At 44.3% G+C, this 19,455-nt stretch overlaps 1 protein-coding gene across 1 annotated transcript in view; it reads right to left on the reverse strand.

Moving 5' to 3' along the window:
• The window catches only part of SLC8A1 (solute carrier family 8 member A1), a 314,201-nt gene extending 295,224 nt beyond the window's left edge, over window positions 1-18,977 (reverse strand). The window contains exon 1 of the mRNA XM_044919007.1: window positions 18,866-18,977. The gene's annotated coding sequence lies outside the window, so the exon portion shown is untranslated. The remainder of the gene's footprint in view (window positions 1-18,865) is intronic.
• Window positions 18,978-19,455: the final 478 nt, after the last annotated feature.

Below are 19,455 nucleotides of genomic sequence, written 5' to 3' on the forward strand. Positions count from 1 at the left end.
GGAGATAAATAGGCCTGGGTCTAGTTGTGTGTTAGGACTCCTGTCTGGCAGGCTGTGAAATCAGCTTTACCAGCCATAAAATGTTCCTTCTCAGTGTTGATGTCATCCTTTCCATGGTCATTCTAAAACACATATTAGTTCTACAGAGGGTTCAAGTGACCAAAAAATACAGGAGCAATAATTCCATCTAAATTAGTTCATGTGGCAGAACAGCGGTGACCACAAAGTATACATATGATGAAGGGCTGGAGGCAATTGGAAATAGAGCAACAGAGTCACTGAGCCGCACAAAGCTTGGTAAACAAAGCCAAGTGGCGGACTGAAAAACCATGGTCTGAATTCACCCACCAGCTCAGGCAAAACGCCACCCTGCCCATACATCACTTCTGCCTCTAAGGCTTGAAAGGTGCTGACAGAGAGGAGGGTCTGCTCCAAGTCAGGGAAGCAGTTCGGAAGGCCAGTTCAGACATCAGATAAAGTGGTGGCAAGAAGGGAGTCCTAAGTCAGAACGTAGCCTTGTGGCCTGATAAAAAGTTCATAGTGGAGCTAGACTGGAGCCTTCCATAGCCTGGGGTGGTCCGAGAGCCACCCACACACTCACCTACGTTCGCTGCTCATGGCATGCAGTGGAAATTCACCAGGGCCCGGGAGGAAGCCCCTGGCCCAGCACATTCTGGCAGACCCTCAAAGAGCCCACCATTTGCCTAAAGCCCCTTTTAGCTCATCACTATGAGTAGATGAGCTTTGACATTTTTCCCAGATGAACACACAGCAGAGGGCTGAGATGGCACAATTACATTCTGCATAAAAGGCTGAAAAATAGAAAAAGCGTATTTCCAAAATATGCAAGATTCATGGTCAGTGAGTCTACTTATTCAGTCACTACAGGGCTTAGGTGGGATCACCACCTAAAACAAGGAGACACTGAAGCAACCTACAAGAGTAGTGGAAGGTCTAGCTCTAAATCCATCATGCAGCCATTTATTCCATAACTATTTATGAGTGCCGCCTAACTATGTGTTTTAGAATCATTTGCTAGGCTCTCTTCTAGGTCCTAAGAGTTCATCAGAGAATTAAAAAACAAAAAACCAAAAAAACACAAAGTCTCTGTCCTTGCAGACCTTATATTCTATCGGGGAGGAAACAAACAAATGAATATAAATGTCAGATGCTAAAAAGCGCTGGAGGGGTAGGGGCGGAAGCAATGTTAATTAGGACAGGGAGTCTGCCTGCATGAGTGTGTGTGTGAGTGTGTGTGTGTGTGTGTACACACATGGCATGCAGGATTTTATACTGGATGGTTAAGGAAGGCCTCTCTGATAAGGAGACATTGGAGCAAAATCCTGAAGGAAGTAAGAGACCAAGCCTTGTGGATATCTACAGGAAGAGAATTCCAAGCAAATGCCAAGACCCTGTGGGACTTGTCTTTGCATCGTCTAGGAAACACAGAGGAACCAGTGTGATGAGAGGGCCATGAGCCAGGGGAACAGGGCTCTGGAGCTGGGAACACACTGGGCATGGATTATGAGGGGCCTGGAGGCTACCACAAGGCACTGGCTTCAATTGTGAAAGAGATGGGACTCACTAGGAGGTTCTGGTCAGAAGTGTGGTATCAGCTAATTTTCCTATTAAATACATCTTTCTGCTGGTTCCGGAAAGAATAGAGTATAGGGATAAGGGAGGAAACAAGAAGACCTGTTTTTGCCTTTTATAAAAAAATCCGAATTATAAATGATCCCAATGCCTGGCAGGTATAAAAAATGATACAGTAGAGATCTCAAATTTAGAAAAGGAGAAAGAAACAATTTGTAGTGACCCTTTGGAAGATTTACAACTTCAAATGTCTTGGGAACCTGTGAGAATCAGAAAGGTTAAGTATTTGCTCCCAGAGAGTAGTATGGAAAAGAGAGAGTAAACACAGAACAGAGATTCCAACCTATGCCTATCTCTAGGACTGATATAATCAACCACTTCCTTCAAATTCCTGCCAAATCTCATCATTCCATTTTCACATTTCAGCCAAAATGAGCTTCCTGAAGTACAGATCTGACTCTCTTACTCCCCCTTAAAGCTTTTCATGGGTTGCCCCTTGCCCTAAAAACAAGCCCAATCCCCTCAATAAGCTGTTCAGACCTTTTAGGATCTAGCCTCTGAGTTCTAGAATATGGAAATTCTTTCCATTCCCTGACCACGACAACACTTTCTTACCTCCGGGGCTTTGAGGATTGTGTTTTCTGCGCCCCAAATTATTTTGTTTCTTAGAAGCAAATGTCAAAATGGCACAACAGCAAATCATGGTCAGTTGCCCAAGAGAGTAACAGTAGGTTTTATTCATAATCACGACAGCAGACACTATGCTAAATTCTTTATATGCAGTATTGTATCTAATACTTAACACTAGCCAACATGGCTATTTTACACAGCTCCTGGTGTTGCCATTTCCATTACGGCCCATGAGGATGGCACCACCTGGAGTTGTGCAATGCACAGTGCCCTAACAATGACCCTATGCAGTAGATATTATTAGCCCATTTCGGAGATGGGATCACTGAGGATCAGACAGGTGAAGTGCTTGTTGGAACTCAGACAGAGAGGAAATTCCTGAACTAAGATCCAAACCCTGGTCTGTCGCTAAGACTGATATTATTAACTGTTCTATAAGAGCATCCCTGATAGTGTATGAAGTCATCTCAGAGAGTATTGGATTTGGGCTCGGACTGACCTATTGGAAAACCTCTTGGTTTCCATGCAGGGTAAGGAGGGCCTCAGTAGCAAAAGTCCCATGGAAGGTTTCCAACAGTCTGGCTTTTATCTTATGGATTAGAGACTCCAACAGACAGGCATCAACAGCTGTGATGTAACGTGTGGGCTGGCACGCTCCTAGAGACAGCTGCCTTTCACCTGCCGGGTTTTTAGCAATTACCTGGCCATCTCTTCCTGCACACATTCTCAGAGAAATCTCTTAGGTCAGCCAAAAAAAAGCCCTCCCCCAACCCGCATCTCGCAGTTGCTCTTGGCCAAAAGGGTACAGATGTCTAAGAGTGGATGCATCTGTAAAAATTCCCATCAGAGAAAAAGGAAGGGGCTTTCTGAGGTTAAGTCCAAAACATCACAATTATATTCAAAAGGTGGTAGAATTATAATTTGTGAAATCAGTGGACACAAAACACTGATACAGGTTTTAGGCAATGCAGCAACTGGAAAGAATTCTCTGGACTTCAGTTTCTTTATTATATTAATATCAAATTCAAATGTTTGGGAGGAGTGGGGACAGATATCATCTAAATGAAATGGACTTCTTCATTCTTTCCTTTCAGGGTCTTTCCTCCATCATCAGATTCAAGCAGATCTACCTGACCCTCTCCACTGTCTCCTCAAATGTGTATTTCCATAAAAATTCAGCAGGAAATAGAGGCTGCTAGTATGTTGTTCTGCTGCCTGGCTTTTTTTTATATTCTGCCCTGATCTCCTGAACTCTGTAACAAGGGTAGGCTGGTTTTCACGGTGCTTTCAGATCAACTCTTACGTCCTCAGCCAGTTCTTGCTTAGGAATAGCCATTGTGTCATCCAAATGAGCCTTCAGCACCATAGCAAGAAGACCCAGATTGTCTTCTGCTCACTATTTATTTTGAATCCAACAGACAACCCCAGCACCTACAGGGTACAGATGTGAAAGGCACATAATGAAGGACGGGGAAAAGAGATCCAACTGAAAAAGCCGAGACACCAGTGTTGAAGGGAGAGGTCAGAGGAAAAGAACATGCACCTGCAAGACAGATTTTTGGCAAACTGCCTTTGTAAAGAGTGAGGAAGAGCCCCCCACTGCAGAGGCCTGAAGAGACATCAGGCAGCAGAGCAATGAGTTCCTTGTGGGAAGCTGGAGCCAGGGTTGACCACCAAGGAGGACCTGGCTCGGAGAGAAGAAATACGCTTGGCATTCCCACCAGCCCCAGGCGCAAGGCGGCTGAATCTCATTCTATTGATTGTCAGCTGTGGTGATTCAAAGGAACTCCTTGACTCTCCCTCATCAGGACCTGGAATTGCCTTCTATGTAATTCTTGCTGGCTGAAAGCATCAAAGCAAAGCCATTAATTTGTTTCTAAGGCAACATTAAAGCAACCCTAAGTTCTTATCCACTACCGAGACAAGCACTTTCAAATGCTTTTAGACAAAGAGATGATGCCAGAGGATGACTTTCCTTACCTGACCATCCATCTAGGGTGCGAATTACTGGTCTGGCCAACAGACTGTGACCCTGTGTTACGATGGAGCTCTCTTCCCACAAGGACTCTCTGCTATTACTTTTTTTTTTATTTTCAAAGAGAGAAATTCCTCTTTGTTGCTTAATAAATTGGGACAGGTCCTCTAAAGTACAGGCAGCGAGAGGTCATTTAAGGGGCTCACGCTGTCTGGTTGAACGTATGAGACTCCAGTCAGGATCCTGTGCCATGGCAGGAAACACTCACCTCATTCATCAAAGGAAGCCACTGGGGTGATGGTCAGGCAATGCGGCCAAAAACAGAGAGATGAATTTAGGATTTTAAATAATGAAGAACTTATTGAAAAGTCATGAGATGCAATCCATGGCCCTTTCCCCTGCTTTGTTTTTCTATGTAGAACTTCTTCCTCTTTATGTGCTAATATAATTTATCTCATGGTTCTGTTTATTGCCTTTCTTTCTCTGATAGATGTAAACTCCGTACAGGAGGAGATTTCTGTCTCTTTTGTTCATTGATGGATCCCCAGTTCCTGGAGCAGAATCTGGCACATAAATGATACATAGCACCTGCTTATTGAATGAATAAAATAATTCTCGTCGGGTCATGTGCTGATTCACCAAATCTCTGAAGGTGAATCAGAATCTGGGAGCTGGGACTAGGCATTTGCATTTAAAAATGTGCTTGCGTGAAGCAGACGCCCCTAAAATGAGCAGATGCCGCTGAAAAGCCAATGGCAGTACTAAGTGGAGGAGAGGAAATGTGACTCAGGCTCATGGGCAGAGAACCTCAGGCTGGAAAAACTGACCTCCAGCATAGAGGAGATGGGGCGCTGACATTCCCCCCCACAACCTGGGGGCGGGTCCTCCTCCATGAGCCCTAGCTTGCTGATTTCTTTTGGAATGCCAAGTTCATCTGCTCTGCTGAGAGGGTCCTGATATTTCGGACATCCTCAGCAAAGCATATCTTCTCCTTCCAGTGCAATAAGAAGACATCTGGTCAAGCACCAACCAAAAACGAGCTCCATTATAGAAGCCTCATAAAAGGGAAAGTGCATCATGAATTTAAATATATCCACTCTGCATACCGGCATGGAAATAGGAGTAAGAGAAAGAAAGCTGGGGACTAAAGAGAGTCTTTCAATACTAAATAAATAAAGAGGAATTCAAAGGGAAGCTGCTCTGCTAATCTTGGGCCAGGACTGTCCTCAGATTCATTTTGCCAGTGCCAAGGACAGAGCAAGGGCCCCACTTACTGTCATAAATTGGCATTTATGACAATAATGACTGAAACCATTGACTGAGCACTTGCTTTGTCCCGGGTGCTTCACTGACTGCTTTGCATTCACTGTCCCTGACCTTTCTAACAATACCGGAAGGAGGTATTATCGTTCTCATTTTAGAAATGAGAAAAATAAATGGTTCATAAAAGTAAACTGACTAACGTCGTACAAACAGAAGGGAACTAGGATTTTGATCCAGGCACTTCGCATTAGTTATGCCATCGTGCTTTCCAAAATGGCAGCATCTTTTTGTTTGTTTTCGCTACCTAGGTGAACAATACTGTTCTCTGGTAGCAGAGAGCTCCCTACTTAGATACTTAGTGCAGAATAACCTTTCCATGCTGCCCTGCTTTCCCCCTGAATAAATGTATGTAGTTTGCACTACCTTCTCAAGAGCCTTCATGTTTGCCTCTCCTGTCTCATGCCTCCCCACCCGCTGACTAAGGGTTTTGTAAGCACTCCTATTCATCACGTAGCAAGGGAAAGATGATCCATTTGGGGGATCATCAGCTAAAATCTGAGGTCTGAAATCACTCCAAAGTCATGTAATAATCTCAAGGTTTTTCCATTTGGTCAGGAGAAAACAAAATAGAGAAAGGAATCCTAGCAGTGGGCAAGCAAAACTAAAATAAAAGATGGGTGGAGTTGGGGAGAATGATCCTGAATTTTAGCATAACAAGTGAATACTTTGCTCTAATAGCAATAAGTCAGTATTTTTTTTTTTTTCAAGAATTTCAACAGAGCTCACAAATCTACTGTCTTGGGGTCAAGACTTTTTTTTTTTTTTAATTTTAAACCAGTAAGTAATTCAAAGTGACAGGAAAACAACACATTCATTCATGGTTTTGTCTGCCAAGCTTTCTTAGCCACTCACATATGCCAGATACTGTGTTAAAAAGATGAATAAGATAATATTCTCCAAGAAGCTCACATTCTAGTGGGGTATTACAAAAGTCAAGGTATGAGTATCCTTTCTGGTACAGAACTCTTTCATTGCTAGAGAATCCCAGAAAAGGAGAGACCTTCCGGGCATTCAGAGAGTGAGATCATGGGTACACCTTGACACACTCAAAGTGGCCCACCTCATTCCCAGGTTAATGCACCTGAGCTCTTGGGTTAACACAACCAGGCTTCTAGAAACCTCAGACTGCTCAGCCTACAGTTCTACCACCCAGGGTTTTCAAGTGTCATGCATGAACTCCCGGAGTCAGGGCCTTGGATCACCTTGTCTGTACTCTGTGCATCTTCCAGGAGCCTTGTGATGGACAATAATAACTATTTCAGATAATAATTTGTTCACCATCCACCATGAAGAGAAAGAGCCAACTTTCTTTGATGTCTGACCTTCCACGCTGGGAACTAAAAAATGAGGTCACATGCATGCGTTTGTATCTAGGTCACCAAAAAAGATTTACTACCTAAAAATATTTTCCACGCTAGCTTGTTGACATTTCACCTTAAGAAACGTGTGTGTGTTTTTTCTGAGTGAAGGACAGCCCTCTCTATATTTCTACTTCTAGAAAGTGAACCAGTCATTTATTCATCAAGCATTCATTGAGTGGCATCTGTGCGCAAAGCACCAAACCAAACACTGAGGGGCTTACAGAGATAATTGCACGTGTGCCTGATGAACTGACAGTGTTCAAGCAACTCAACTAGTTACTCAAATGGCCATGAGTACTAGGAAGGATATGGAAGATTCCCTAAAAGGAGAGGATTGGAAGGATGACGAAAGCTGGAGAGAGTGAGAGGACATTCCAGAAGGAAGGAATGATGTGCATAAAGGCATAGAGCGCTGCTTCTTCAACTTAAGTTCACCTAAGAATCACCTGGGAACTTCATTAATATGCAGATACCTCGATGCTACCATCAGACATATGGCAGCTCTAAAGAGGAAACCCAAATCTGAACTTTAATAAGCACCCCAGCTGATTTGATATAGGCAGTCTTGGCACCACCCCTTAGGGACACTGACATAAAGGGCAGAACTGGGTAGAGAGAAGAAGGGGCGTGGGGTAACTTTAGCAAATACAGACCGCAGAGCACTGAGACAAGGTACTTGACCAAAGGTAGTGCCTAAAAATTAGAAGATAGTGTTTCTTGCCGTATCAGTAAAATGTCAATGTGAAATAATGTATCAGAAGGGCTTTCCTTCTCACAGCTGGGATTCCAGACAGCATCAAAATATGGAGCCCCTTGGTGAGTTTGGGGGATGACAGGAGAGAGGACGACGGAGAAGAAGGGACCCTAATAGGAGATCACAGGGGCCCCAAAAAGAGGAGGTTAAAGCATTGGGAGTAACTTACACCTACTTCATCATTTTGCCAAGGGCTAGTTCTGCCCTCTTTAAATAGAAACAGCTAAGGACTGCTAGGACACTACACCAATATGTGACAAAGACCCAGGATAAATGGAAGTCTTTGGAGACCTTCTATCCAGGTTTCATGCACAATTCCTGAATAAAGTAGACAATATGTAGAAACATAAACCCCAAACCTGAATGCTTGGGTGGTGAGGAAAATTGTGCTCTTTATTTTATTTTATTTTTAAGATTTTATGTATTTATTTATTTAATTGACAGAGAGAGAGAGAGAAACAGCGTGAGAGGGGAACACAAGCAGGGGGAGTGGGAGAGGGAGAAGCAGGCTTCCCACCGAGCAGGGAGCCCGATGCGGGGCTCAATCCCAGGACCTTGGGATCATGACCTGAGCTGAAGGCAGTCGCTTAACCAACTGAGCCACCCAGGTGCCCCGAAAATTGTGCTCTTTAAATCATAAGGTCTTTATGGGGGTATCACCGCTCCCTTTGTTCACCTCAACTCGAGGGTAAATCTTTGTAGTCACTTTCTGCATTCTAGTCTGTCTCTTGGGACTAGAGATGTTTAATACAGAATCTAATTTCAAGCTATGTGATAGGAACATCCAGAATGCCTTTAAAAAAAAAAAAAGCTTTCTTAACAAGGAAAATGCTGGTTATGTGAGCAGAGGCTGGTGAATTTCATCAGCTTTTTCCCTGAGTCATTAAGCTTCATCTTCAAGTAGATTGCTTTTCAGGAGATGGAACCCTATCAACTTGAAGTTTGTATGTCTTTTAAATTTTTCTGCATAGTGTCAAATCACAGTCCTTGAAAGAATAAGATGCTCTTGAAAAAAGCAGAAGAAAGAAGAAAAAAATATTTTTTTTAAATTCAAGTTAATAGATGCTCATGTAATGGTGACCCTTCGTCAGTATTCTGTGCAACCATTTTCTATAGTTTCTGACAATATACACAGTGACATGGCTCTAAGACCAGGTATTTATATACATAGAACAAATAAATTTTTTTAAATGGAAGCAGCTTAGAAAGGAACTGGCCAAACTTTAGTATTTACAGGAATAATTGAGTAGCTTATAGGAAAACATGAAATTTTTATACAAATCCCTGAGCACAGTTTATGAAACATAGTTTCTCCACTAGATAAAGAATCTAATGAATATGCCCTTTACACTAATCCCATATACCTGTATTTGAAGAATATTTGAAGAATCCACCTTCTCTGGAAGAGTTGAGAAAAAAAGTCAGTGGAGGAAGAAATGCCAATCATTTAATTATTTCATTAGCAAGTGAAGACAGTAACTTCTGCCTTTTAAGCAAGGACTGCTTTCATCGATATCAATGACTTACGCGAGAATACTCAGTTACTCATTCATTCAACAAACCCTAAATGTCTATTACGTGTCTGGAGTGGGAGAGACACTGGGGCTAGAGCCATGAAGTAAACAGACACAATCTCTCCCCTCCTGGAATGTATTATGAAGCTGGGAAGACAGAAGACAGACATGAAGTTATTTCCAAAAGAAATATCATTATCAACTCTGCTAAATGTTGTAAAGGCAAAAACACTGTCCTCCAAGACTAAGTAATGGAGGACCTGACCTACTAGGGTATTAGGGAAGGTTTTTTGCTAAGAAATAACATGTGAGCTGAAAATAAAGATAGTCAGCAGGAAGCCAGGCCAAAGACTGTTGGAGGGCCAGGTCTTGGGTTAAACTTTTTGCAATTCACCTTCTCTGTAATGGGGTTACTCACAGACCTACCTTCTTAGATATGTTGGGGGGGGGGGATGAGATCATGTTTAGCAAATACTCAAAGCGGGGATGGGGAAGTGGTGCACAGGGTGGGTGGGCACCTGGGTGGCTCAGTTGGTTAAGCAGCCAACTCTTGACTTCAGCTCAGATCATGATCTCAGGATCCTGGGATTGAGCCGCACATGGGGCTCCTTGCTCAGTGGGGAGTCTACTTGAGATTCTTTCTCTCTCTTTCTCTCTCTCCCTCCCCCTCCTCTCTCTCTCTCTTTTTCTGGAATAAATAAATAAATAAATCTCTTTTTTAAAAAAGAAAACACTCAAATTGGCTTCTGTTATGTTTTTGAGACTTGCCCCTCGGAGGTCACAATCATGTAATTGCAGTTAATTTCATTCTACCACTGTCCTGGGGGCAATGTGGTGGACAGAAGGATCATTGGTCTGGGGTCCAAAAGAAATGACTGCTGGTCTCAGCTCTCAAGTACCAGTCCTGTGGCCTTGTACAAGGCATTTTCCCTTTCTCAACCTGATCTGTAAAACTGGGGAATTTTGCTAACAATAGGAATACCTAATACCCTAATCCCTCAATTTGGCATTCAGGGTCATCATCCATAATACAGCACATGTCTACATTCCCAGGTTACTGTTCCTAGTAATCAACTGAGCTACTAAATAAAAATTACCCAAATATGTACCATGTTTTCCTTTCTCATGCTTTTCTACCTGCCCTCCATGATCCATCTTAAATGTCCAATTTCCCTTCATAAAACTGCTTTTACTGCTAGGAAGGCCCCTGAAAGCCACCTAACTCTGCCTCTACCCCCCTTTTCCCAACACAAAAACTCAGGCCATGATAACTTTAAAGACATTTTCAAAGGCACACATCTCAGATTTGAGAGAGCTAGGCTCTAAAACAAGGTCTCAGTTTCTAGGCCACCTCTCTTTGCATGACACCAACTCCAACTGCTAGGATTCTTCAAGCTCACTGATATTGCCTTTGTGTCTCTCACAGTCTAGCTGTGTGTCAGGAGGTGGTGAACTAGGGCCAACAGGTCAAATGTAGCCTGCCACCTATTTTTCTAAGGCCCATTTCATTAATTTTTTTTTTTACTTTGTTAAATAATTGAAACAATGAAAAAAACAATGTTTCATGATGTGAAAATTATATGGTGTTCAAATTTCAGTGTCAATAAATAATGTTTTATGGCACACAGCATGCCCATTCATTTAAGGATTGTCAATGGGTGTGACAGCTATGTCGAGTAATTGTCACGGATCCTGTGGTCCACGAAGCCAAAAATGCTTACTATGTGGCCCTTTGAAAAACAGGTTTGTGACCTCTGGTATATGTCATTATATGTGTCCTTATCTTCCTCCTCTGCATGGCAACCTCCCACAGTTAGCATGTTCATATAAAGGCACACAGGCAGGGACAGAGACTCTCTCACTATTCATCTCAAGAACAAATCCTTATTAAGCACTCATGTGCCAGAAACTATTCCAAATGTTTTACAAGTATTAATGTAGTATTCCTCAAAAAAACCCCACATGGCTTTTTACTATTGTCATTCCCATTTAATAGATGAGCAGAATAAGCACCGAGAAGTGAAGTACCCAGCACGATCTTAAATATGCCATTTGTTGAATCCAAATAAATGTAATGACTGTCATGATATGCCTGTTGACTTCAGAGAACTTTAGCCTGAGTATTCCAGGGTCCCTCACTTTGTTATCAATACCTTCAATCTAGAAGCCAAAGTCACCATTCTCTTTCCACCTTGGGGAATCATTAGGAGACATCCAGGGACTCCTGAGGCCAGAAAACACAGATGCATTCCTGGAGGCCTTCCACTTATCAGACAAAAAAGGAAGATGTGACTTTGGTGACATGACTTCAGAACCCTAGATCTGAATTCAACTATCTCCTATTTCACTCTCAAAAGTCATTTATTTTCATGTGGCCTTCATTTGCTCATTTATTTAGAAAGAACTATTTGATCTCTGCTGTTCCTTCCAGAGCTAGCTGTGGTTCTAAGCAGCAAGAGTACAGAGAAGGAGACGCTCTTAGAAGGGGTTGTTGACAGGTGCAGGGCCAGGAGGAGAGAGGCAGTGAGGAGTCAGGGGAAAATGAGCCACCAACTCTGCCCAGGACCAATTCACAAATTTCAGCTTTAGGGAGCTCACGTCCCCCAACATCTGGCAGGTAGGTTATTTTGGAAGAGTGACTTGGAACTTCTGAGAGACATATGATATATGACTTAGCACATCTCCAAACTCTATCCTTTTACCTCTGCCCAATGCTGTTCACTTCAGGGGCTCTACCGTGGGTCTATGCCAGAAGTTTAGGTTTGCGGGCAAGGGTAAGCAGTCTGATTCTCTAAACTTGCTCTTGGAACTAGATGCTCTACATTGAGCAGGGCAGACAGAGCTGCAGCGGGCGCTGGGTCCTGTGCTTTATGGGGAAGTGGAAATGAGCAGGAGTTCAAGAATCTCAAGGGAGAAAGCACCAGAGCCATTTGGTGCCAAAAAAAAAAAAAAAAGGAAAATCACCTGTAATGGCCCAGAAAACATAACCATCAAATTTAAGGGAGGAAGAGGATGGCAGGTGGTATGTCCCTTGTTTGACCTCTCAGACTGTTACAGTATCTCTCTTTAAAGGCCATGCTGGAAATTCACCCTGAATTTTGGCTTCACTTGTAAAATGCACGTGAGCAATGGCGTATGTTATCCTTTGTTCCAGATCCACGGTTCCCATGGCATGGTTCTGACTGGGACACACAGCTGATCTGAAAAGCCTGGAAATGGCCCTAATGTTGCCCCAGGGTTGTCCTTGTCATAAATTAGCTGGGGCTGGTTTACATGCTTCAAAAATAGCTAGGCTTCATTTATTTTTTTAAAAGATTTATTTATTTGAGAGAGAGCGAGCGCCTGTGTGTGCGTGGGCAGTGGGGGGTAGTGGGGAGGGGCAGAGGAGAGTCTCAAGCTGAATCTGATCACGGAGCCCCACATGGGGTTGGCCGCGGGGCTGGATCTCACGACCCTAAGATCATCACCTGAGCCGAAACCAAGAATCGGGTGCTTAACCGACTGTGCCACCCAGGCGCCCTGGCTTTATTTATTTTAGAAGCCCTTTTCACTCTTTGAAAATAAACTGAAATGCCTCCTCCCCCATGAAGGCTCTTCCAATATTCTCTTCTTCCTTCCAACTCTACAGCATTTTGCTCATTAGACAGTTGTAGCAATATTTCCCAGTTGGCTCAGCATTTAGGTGTTCTAGACCATGACATCCTTAAGAATAGAGAACATGGCGCAAAGAACATGGCTTTTGAATAGCATCAAAAACTCGTACCATCACCTATTAACCCTCAAGTAAGTTATTTAACAGAGCCATAGTCTTCATTTTTATATCATGATAAGGATGCTTCCTTGCAGGGCACTTATAAGCATTAAATGAGAAAACACATTCAGAGTGCTTAAATTGGCCCTGGGCATACAATGGGCAATCAGCAAATGTCAAATAACTCCTCTTCATCATCTGCATTCTCTGAAAAGCCCAGGGCAGTGCCTTGCATACAGTGAGCGCTCAATAAATATCATGGTTGGTTTGTAGTAAATTGCTGAATCACCCTCTTGTCTGTCTGACTTCATCTCACATTAGATTCCATGAAGAAATTATTAATTATTCTGACTTCACATGTAATGACATCCACTGAGTGATTATGTTTTAGGTCTTTTTTTAAATTAAGATGAACTCTAATATTTAAATTTATTTTTCTATCTCTATTATATATGCAAGAAACCATTTGTCTGAATTGGTATAGCATGTGTATTTTATAGGTTACTGGTATGAATATTCCAAAACGGCATATAGTAGAAGCCATTCAAGATTTTAAGGATATTATTTCTCAATGGGGATCATAATTTGCCCATTCTCAGAAGAATTCGAAAGGCTACATTTTCCAGAAAGGATCAAATTTTTGATACCTTTGCTGCCCCAGAAGTAAAATTTCAGTGTGGGAGTGCATCGCTGTCTCTGTCTGGCTACTCTCAACTCCCTCCGTCAGCGGCCCCGTTGCTGGGCACGCAGGTCCTCACGCTTCCCCACCAGAAGGAGCCTCTGAGGGCACAAACTGGGCACCAACCCAGTTTCAAACTACTTTCACTTCCTCTGTATCTTCCTGTGTTCCAGGCCCTCAGGACTTTTCTGTCAGCTGACCTGATAAACCAATACAAGTTAGCAGACAAACAAATGCCAGTGGTCTATAAGAATTAAAGGTAGCTCTTTCCTAAGTGATGTCATTGCATTTTATTAGGGATCTACTAGATAGAATTACTTTATTCGAATCAATGTCTAATACGGAGAATTTCTGATCTTATGTTGGTGGATGGATAAATGCTTCCACCCCAAGGATGTTTTGCCCCCGCCCCAGATCACTTTACAGTTGGCTGCCTATAATGCACTTGCCCTTGACCCCAAACACATTTCCTTCACTTCAGCTGCCAGTCAGGACTTTTCTCCTTCCACACGTCCTCCTCCTCCTCCTCCTGAAATTGGCTAGAAAGTTTCAGATAAAGAGAAAATGTGATTCTCTTGAACCTTTGTCTCTCTTGTTCTGTACTACACTCTCTTGGCTAGGCAGATCAAAGGACTATCACAGAGTGGATATAAAACACTTAGAGTTCAATAAGAGTCATCAGCAAGGAGAGTCTACACAAAACACTTGAGGCAGCAAGGGCTGCAAGCAACTGTCTTCCAAGTTGAGTCAACACACTGGAAGAAGGCACCCAATCTCCTCATTTGTATTCTGACCTGCTCTTGATGAAAACATGCCAATGAGAGTAGCTTACCCTAGAAGTCTCCAGTTCAGAAAATAGGTTGTTTGATTTACAAACTTTACTGAGAACCTAATTATTGACTGAGTTTAAGTCTTCAAAATATGTGTTGTAGAAAATATATTTTGTGTTGTGTGTGTGTGTGCGTGCGCGCACACACGCACACATTAGAGTCTAAGGAGGGAGGGAGGCAGTGAGAGAGAGAGACACACACAGACCCAGACACACAGGGAAAGAGGTATCTTTTGGAAGAGAAAGAAAGAAAACTGAAAATCATCTCACTGCATTTAATGAGGCCCCACCGGACTAGCTCTGAGTCCAAATCAAAATCTCAGAGCCCAACTCTGAAAGCTCACATTTCCCGAATCCATTCCATCCTAATGGGTCACAAAGCATCTGACATTTACTTCCACTAAATCTCAAGTATGTCTCCAGGGGATAGACATCCCTTTGTTCAGAGAGAAAACTTGAAATGGCTAGTTCATCAACCCACTGGCTTGGTTAGTCACAAGTATTACTGAGATTAGAACCCAAGTGATAGGCAGCTAAGGGAGCTGTGAATAATGTTAGCTGTGATTCTGAAATCTAGGGAAAGTCAGGGAGAATATTTGCCACAAGAGGGAGCAGGAGAATTTGATCAGATGGGAGACTATCTGGTAGAGGTTATGATGAGGGGTCTAAGTATGAGGTATGGGCAATACTGGAAGATGTTTTGGCAAGAGACATCTATCCCTTATAAGAAAAAAAGTGGCGGGGGGTGGGGGGAGGATGAAAGGAACAGGAAGAAGAAAGAGATTGCAACACGTTGATTCCTAAATTCTCAGCAAATGTAAAGCAACAATTTAATTTTTGGTTAGAAGCAACATACATTCACACTGTAAAAATACAAAACATGCAAGATTGGTGCTCTACCACCCTCTTTTAATCGTGTATTTCTTTTTCCAGATTTAATTTCTATTTCAGCCTGGACCTTGGTTATTTCCATGCTGATGGGGTAGACCGCTTGCTACTTACCTCCATGCTTGCTCTCTCTACCTGAAGGTGTTATGGAGAAAGGGCTCCTTTCACTGAATTGCAACACAAAAATCAGATGGCAAAGTCCTATACTGCACTTACTTTGGGAGAAACACATCCATGACCTAAATGAATGCTTTAACTTGCTTTAAAGCAGGAATGTAACCTCATTGGATCTGCAGAGCTTTTATCATCATTTATTTTTTTTTTTTAAAGAAACAGATTAAATACTGAGAGGGAAGAAACCATGCGTTTACTTTGCAAGATAAATAAAGTCTATTTTTGTCTGATAAAAAACATGTTAAATATAGCTTGCTAACAAAATGCTGAAGCTCTCTTGGAATTTTTTTTTTTTTTTCAAAACAGTAAGCTTGAAAAAGCAATTAATGTAAATCCTGCATACAGTCTTGACTATACTTCATTTTCCTTTTGTAATTTTCTTTGGAGTAAAAGCACTGCTATCACTTCTCTTCCCCTTCATGGTCAACAAAATGGTTAGCTAGCTCTTAATCTTAAATCCAAAATGATATAGCAGAAACCATTCAATAGTAATGATAAAATAGAAAGAACAGAAAGACAGATGGATAAATAGGTAGGTAGTTAGGTAGATAGACAGATTGATAGACAGATAGATATAAAGAACAGCCTTCATATTCTTTTAATTTATTACTCTCCTCTTCCAGCCCTGTGAAGCTTTCAGGACAGAGTAAATGAAGTCTGATTGTCATGGACACTTGCATCCTTTGCAACCCTGCACAGCTCAATAGTCAATAATGGTTTACCTCTATCCAGTTCTTTAATTCCCTAGTAATTAATCATTCCATATTTAATACAAGACAACAGCCATTTTAGGGAGAAAAAAAAATAAGCGCTCTTTTTTTAGTAGGTGGGAGAAATCTTAGCAAAATAGCCCTCAGAATCAAATGGAATTCTTCAAACAGGCGGGATTTGTAAAATGAAAACCATTTAAGAAAACACATCCTGCTTCTTGATGAAGTAAGTGGGTCTTCCCCCACCTTCTCACTCACAAGGCCCCAAAGATGGAGCTAGCTCTCCTTTCCTTCCTCCTTTCACACCAGCCTAAGCAGCCAATTAAGCAAGTTTAGCAAACCCATAGAGCTAAATCCAAGTAACACAGGATTTGAAAGAGGAACCTAACAGCCGTCACCCCTATTCTGGTTTTGCTTTCTTATCTGAAATGAATGAAACATCTAGATACATTTCTATCCTCCTTTCCTGACTTGCTGCAGGAGTAGCTTTGAGAGAGAAAGAGAAAACATGCAAGTGTGTGCATGTGTGTGTTTAGGGGGGCGTGGGTGGGAGGCATACTTGCAGAATGCCCTCCTGGTTGCTCCCCATTTCCCTTAGCAAATCTTCCCACAGACGCTGGATTGTGGGTGCTCCAATTGCTCATATTTGGAGATACTCAGCCTATGCCTTTAACCAGATCTGATCAGAATCTCCACCTACTCTGCTAGCTCCTCCATGATCTGGATGCCAGTACTGTCTTTACATCTGTCATTTTTTAAAAAGCTTCTTCCACTACACCTCCTACTGATATCCTTTTTTCTCTTTTTAGTCTTTACACCTCCAGCAGGACAAAGTTTGTATTGTTATAGTCACAACCACTAGTGGCTGACTAGCAGGAGAGATACAGAGCGCCAGCAAGGGAGCCAGGCTAAGGGGGGGGGGGGGGGGGTTAAAGAGATATCTAGTGCAAAGCCTGACTTTCTTTCCGATGAATGCGGACACCACGCACTATTGCTCTCTTCAGAAAATTCTTTGTTAAATTTGATCAGTCTGCTTTCAACCCAACCACTGCCACTTTGTCTGGAGAGGGAAATACAAATTGCCAGCCCCAGTCATTCATCAAATAGTCAACAGAATCCATGGGCGGGGGGGTGTTAAAATCAAGGATGCACACACACACTGTATTTTTAAAAGCATCCTCTGGGCAGATTTGGTTTCTTTAGCTGACTGTCCACCCATAAGACCTCCCTCTTCTTCATTAAGGAGGAGCCAAGAAGGATATCCTCACATCTCAGAACACAGACCATTTCCCCAACAGCCAGCAAAGCTCCAGAGGCAGATAATGCAGCTGCAAAGTTCCCTTCGAATCTCGTGGGGGAGAGATGCCTGTGCGTGCAGAATCCCCAACGCGTACACCCCGGCATAGTGCCCAAAGACCCGGACCCTTCAGCCCATTACCCCCCCACCCCCGTCCCGCTGTAATCCCCCCTTGCCTGTTCCTCCTGCCCCGGCCACAACTCCCTCCTCTCCGCAGTCCGTGGTGAAGGAGCACCCAGACCTCGCCGGAAAAGAGACTCGCGAGTGTGGCCTTGGGGAAGACCCCAAGGATTACCAGGAGGTGGGGTGACCGTGGAGCAGAGCCCAGTGGGTGGGGACGCCTGGATCCCCAGCAGCGCTGCATTCCGGGTGGACTTAGCTCTTCGCGCCCTGAAGCCTCAGAGCCCAGAGCCGTGCAGGGTGCAGCATCTCTCCTTAGCAGCCCTTTCCTCCTCCGGCAGCCGGCACTGGCAGGCGGGCACACTCACGCCCAGACGCACCAGCCCGAGCAATTTCGCTCCCCGAGAAGCGCGGACACCCCAGAAAACGTGTAGGGACACACGCGCGCGCGCGCGCGCACACACACACACACACAATTCAGCAGCCGGTCCTTCGCCCAAGCGGGTGGGAAGTGTAGCCTTAGGAGCAAGAAATGGAAAATAGTTGGCGGTAGCTGACCAAATCCCTCCTGCTGCCCATCATAAGATCCTACCTGGTTTGGGGGAGTGTGGATGGATCCTTCCCCAGTTCCTCCACGCTAGCTGGCAGTACGGCGCACTCTCTCCTTTTAAATAGCTCCCGACCGGGAAGAGGTCGCTCCCATCTTCTGGGGGGAAGCACAAAGCGGGCGGCGGCGGGCAGACTCCCGTGCAGCGCCGGCGCGAGCGGGAGCGGCGGCTGCGGGCAGCCGGTGCGCGCGGGCGGGAGGCAGGCGCGGAGGCCGGGAGGCTGGGAGGGCCGGGGCCCGGGCGGCGCGCGCGCTCCCCCTCCCTCCCGCGCACACTCGCCCGCCCGCCGCCCGCCCGCCGCCCGCAGCCTCGCACTCGCTCACACGCGCGCTCGGCCCCGCCGCCGCCTCCGCGGCCCGCCGAGCCCCGGCGCCCTCGGCGACCGCCCGGGAGGAGAGCCGGCGCGTTTCTGGAGCCTCGAGCGGGCGGGGAGCCTTTCCAGCCTCCCAGCCTCCCAGCCTCCGCCGCCGAGAAGGTTTTTCGATTTGCTCCCGGCCCTCGGCCCCGCAGTGCGTTCTGGCCGCGCGCTAGCGCTCTCCCGGGCGGGCACCCAGCCCATCGATTACACGCGCAGACGGGCGCAGCAACTTTTCTTTTCAACCTTCCTCGCCTCTCCCACAGGCAGAACCCTCACCCTGACTTGCCTACCCATTTCTCACCTCTGAAATTGTTCATCCAGATATATCTTTCTTCCTCCGCTTTCTAGCCCTCTGCGAAAGGAAGCTTTCGTTTAGCAAAGGGACCTGGGGATGTATCAATGATTTTCTCTTATATCCTCACTGTGTTTTTCTTTCCTACGTATAGACATGCACAGCAGTACCGTGGCTAGAAGCTGCTGACACAAGCAGATAAGGATGTGGGGGTGAGGGGAGAGGTATTCCCCAGCCAAGATCTCGGAAAGATTCTCCGTGTTGGTATTTCCCTCAAAGATTGCAGCTCACCTGGGAATAAAGACCAAGAAGCTGTTTAACGCGAAAGCCATGCCGCTTCTAAACCACACAGAGGAGTAAAAGCTGAGCATTAAGGTTGAGTTGGGAAAAATCTAATGCAGCAATCGACGAACCATTCATTGGCCTTTCCAAGAGAAGCATTATCATTGCCAATACATCACTTCCCCATAATTAATAAAGGAGCATTGCACCAGGCCCTTGCTTTCTTGACAGCTCATTCATCCTTACAAATCCTTAATGACTTGGCAGGATGAAAGGCTAGACCCACTGTGGAGTTCACAAACCTGGCTGCACATCAG

Source organism: Neomonachus schauinslandi, chromosome 10, assembly GCF_002201575.2.
Source record: "Neomonachus schauinslandi chromosome 10, ASM220157v2, whole genome shotgun sequence".
In the NCBI taxonomy this organism is placed as follows: Eukaryota; Metazoa; Chordata; class Mammalia; order Carnivora; family Phocidae; genus Neomonachus; species Neomonachus schauinslandi.